General features: G+C 36.9%; 1 non-coding gene across 1 annotated transcript; it reads right to left on the minus strand.

The window, feature by feature from the left end:
* Positions 1 to 3,846: 3,846 nt before the first annotated feature.
* LOC136231490 (small nucleolar RNA R71) lies at positions 3,847 to 3,953 on the minus strand. The gene has a single exon (XR_010689869.1). It is a non-coding gene; the product is annotated as a small nucleolar RNA R71 (small nucleolar RNA).
* Positions 3,954 to 4,443: the final 490 nt, after the last annotated feature.

Here is a 4,443-nt window from a genome sequence, read left to right on the forward strand (position 1 = left end):
CCTTTCTAAAGTAGACAGTGGGAGTGATATTGATCTCGTTGAGATTCAAGACTCACAAACTCTTGCAGCTTATGATGAGGATGCTTTGGGAACCGATATAGATCCTCAAAACATTGAGGAGACTAAATCGGTTATACAGGTGGTGTTTCAAGTAGATTCGTACAGAATTCTGATGAACCCTGTGTGTATATGAAATTCAGTGGGAGCATATCCACTTTCCTAATATTGTATGTCGATGACATACTGCTCATTGGAGGTAATATATTAACACTACAAGATCAAGCAGTGGTTGAGTAAATGCTTCACAATGAAAGACTTAGGAGAAGCCGATTAAGATCTACAAGGTTAGATCCAACAGACTTCTAGGCTTGAGTCAGGCATCGTACATAGACAATGATCCATCATGTACTCTATGTTATGTACAAGGCCAGATGTTGCGTGTTGCACCAAACATGACTAGTCGGTGCCAGTCAGATCCCGATAAGGAACACTGGAAGATAGTCAAGGCAATCCTGAAGTACCTCAACCGTACCAAGGATGTTTTTCTTAGTATTTGATGAGTAGGAGGAATGGCAATATCAGCTTACACTGACCAAGGTTTTAAGGATGATAACTAGTCACATATTGGGTATGGATTTCTCCTGAATGATGATGCCATTAGTTGGAGATCCTTAAAAAAGCCAACCATTTCCAATTCTATGACGGAAGCTAAGTACATCATTGCATCCGATGATGCAGAGGAAGAACTTTCGATTAAGAAGTTCATAACTGATTTAGGAGTAGGTCAAACTCTCCTAAGATCAGTTGATGTTTTCTGTGACAATAATGGGGCCATAGCACAAGCGCTGGATCCCATGTCACACAAGAGATCCAAACACGTACTTAGATAGTAACACCTTACCCGGTGACATTACATTGTAGAGGGTTGACACTGAGAACAATGTCGTTGGTCAGTTTACCAAGGCAATTGGTAGTACTAGATCTATAGTGTTTAGGGAAATACCCGCATGGAACTAGTTTAAGTGGGAGACTGTTGGTGTGCCCTAGTTCATAGGCATTGATTCTTATAAAATGTATTTGTGTCACATTAATAAAGGCACTAATCTAGTTCATTTATATCTTGTGCTATAATATGAATAGAGAATCCATTGATTGATAATCGTAAAACCATATCCCAAGTCTATTCTATCATGGGAATGATTGGGACCACATACTTGTATATTCGACGACTGTATGGTAGTAATTGATACTAGCCATAGCACTTGATAAGTCAGTTGTGAATATGGGTACATATTGTATACATGTGACTGGATCGATCCGCCCGAGAAAACTACATAGTGGTTGTGTCATTAGTTTTCTTAAGTAGGTCTCTAACTATCTTCAGACCAGATTTCATTATAACATCAATGTGGGATCCGTTTCACTTTGACATACGCCTAACAGGTCTGTAACAGGATGCCAAATACGGGTATGATTGGGTGAACAGGTGAACGCGTTGGTATTGATAGTGAAGTGATGGAATTACCACTCACATAATACTGAGATGATATCACAGGCCATTTGATAAGTGAGATAGATAAGTGTGTGGCCACACCTAGATAAGTAGTTTACTTATCTGATTCATTAATCTACTTAAGATCAAGAAATATCATAAACATCAGAGAGGATGATGTTAAGCCCAAAATATACCTAAAATATCATCGTTAATTACATCAATATTGCTACGAATTTATGCTATTTATAACTGTTTAGGAAGCTTTTACTCTCGAATATGTTTCTTTCTTGTAAGGTACATAAATATTTGGTAAGATCCAAATAGGAACGAAAAGAGCTCGAAAACAGAAGAAAAACCCTACAAAAGGAGTCGAAGACGACAGAAATTAATAACGCCAAATCGAGGACGCGAACGAAAGCTGAAAAACCGAAAAACGTTCCGTGCCGCGACCGCGGCCCCCAAATTCACGGTCGCGACACGCGTTCCCCAGCTTTTCCTTCCTTCGTTTAAAGACCAATTGATGCTCCCCCATTCTCGGTAGAGAATTTAAGATTCTCGGTACGAGCAGGAGATTTTAGAAGCCTAGTTACACACTTTCGTTTTCGACGAAACGCGATCGTTCGGGTGGATAAAGACGTCCTTTCGCAACGGACACGATCCTTCACAACGGACACGACACTTCAATCAAGACTCTTCAACATCTATAAATAAAGAGTTGATGGAGAGTTGAATATATGTAGAAAAAAGAGATTAGTGTAGAATTTATGCAGAAATTCCGAATCAAGTGATTCAGAAGTTAGATTTCGATTCTGTAAAAAGCAATATGCTGTACACACATTGTTTATTCAATAATAACAAGTTTAGTAGCGTTTAGTCATTGTTCCAGTTTAGTTTTCATTTTGGTAGTAGACCGACCCAGTCTCTATTATGAAGATTCAACGAGAAGATTGAGTAGAGGATCCGCCCCTGAGCCTGACAAACTCTAACGAAACCCAAGGAAAGGATTGATCAACCCGTTCACTTGCAAGCCGTCGAATGTTTCCATGCTCCATGTTCTCTGTAAACTTGTATCAATTTATATTTCATCTAATAAAGTCTGTTCTATTCGATAGATTTTTATGCAGCACTTATGGTAACCAATCCACTAAAGTGACTGCTGGTGTTTTCATTAAAACGTATTTAATTCAAAATCTTTACAAGGAAACTTTGTTGAAAACTTAGGCAAATTATTATCTCGAAAGAGTTTTAATTTGATTAAGGGCAACTATCCCGAAAGGGTTTTGTCATGTTCAAAGCCAATTAATTAGAGGTTCCGTCATTTATTTCATCTTTATAATTCGTACAAAGTTTAAAGTTGTTTTCTTTGCTTAATGTAAACGAATAAATTCGTTTACTTTTCTAAAAAGTACTAAAAGTTCCTATCTTGCAAATTCATTCTTAAATCAGAATATTTTCTAACGTTTTCATACTCTAATCTAATTCTCATTTTAGCAATTTCAAAACTAAAACCGATTAAACGATTTTTCCATATCATAAACCTAAAAGTAAATTTAACCGATTGTAAATAAGTTTTGTTAAAAAACGTTCCCTGTGGGATCGATATCTTTTATTACTACAAGCGTATACCGTGCACTTGCGGAAATCGCTCAACAAGTTTTTGGCGCCGTTGCCGGGGAACGCCAAAATTTTTGACAAAATTTTAAATTTTTCGTGTTTTATTACGAATCTAGGTTTATTCATACTTATTCAAACTTTTATATTTTATTTATTTTCAATTACTAACATATTTATTTTTCAAATTCTGTTTTTTTAGGTAGTTTCGGTTCGTGCGAAATTTCAAGTTCATGCGCAGTTCTCGAAGTTCAGGCACGTCACCAGATTCTATTGACCTAGAAATTGAAAGAACTCTTAAAAAGAACAAGAAAGAAAAGAAAAAGAAAAACAAAACCCCAATAAAAACTAAAATTACCGAGCCAGAAGTTATGGCCACACTTATGGATTACGCTAGGCCAGGAGTGGCCGGTGTAACAAACAGTATAGTTAGACCCCAAATTAATGCACATCATTTTGAAATTAAGCCTGCGTTGCTTAATATGTTGCAAAATAATGTAACGTTTTACGGGTTACCTAACGAAAATCCTAATACCCATTTGACAAATTTCTTAGAAATTTGTGACACTTTTAAAATTACGGATGTAACTGCAAAAGCAATCAAACTTCGCCTTTTTCCTTTTACTTTGAAGGATCGAGCCAAAGAATGGTTAACTTCTATGCCAGCCGCATCAATTGAGACTTGGGAGCAATTAGCCCAAGCATTTTTATCAAAAAATTTTCCTTTAGCAAAAACCGCAAGAGTCATTAAAGAGTTAACATCTTTTTCTCAAAATGATAATGAAACTCTTTATGAGGCTTGGGAACGTTTTAAAGAACTTCAACGTTTATGCCCACACCACCAATTGCCCGCTGAACTTTTAATGCAAACGTTTTATAATTGACTAAATCCTACAACTAGAGGTTCATTGGACGCTATGTCTGGAGGTTTATTCATGAAGAAAACATCTGCCCAAGTAAGAGAACTTTTGGAGGAAATGGCAATCAACAGCAGTATGTGGCCCGCGGAACGTGGACACGTACCATCAGCGAAACCATCATCCTCAACTACATCATCAGTTAAAGGTATAGTGAATCTTGATCCAGTAGCGATGTTGCAAGCCCAATTTTCTGCCTTATCGAAACAAAATTGATAGGTTTATGGCACCGTGTGATTCTAATGGTACGCCAATCCAAACAGATGTGGATTACGAAGGTATGAGTGAAATTGAACAGGTAAATTTTGTCCAAGGGCAAAACCAAAATAATAACCCTTATTCCAATACATATAATCCTAGATGGAGAAATCATCCTAACTTTAACTGGAGAGATAATAATAATAATAATGCTACTACTAA

The sequence above is a fragment of the Euphorbia lathyris genome, chromosome 5, assembly GCF_963576675.1.
Source record: "Euphorbia lathyris chromosome 5, ddEupLath1.1, whole genome shotgun sequence".
Lineage (NCBI taxonomy): Eukaryota > Viridiplantae > Streptophyta > Magnoliopsida > Malpighiales > Euphorbiaceae > Euphorbia > Euphorbia lathyris.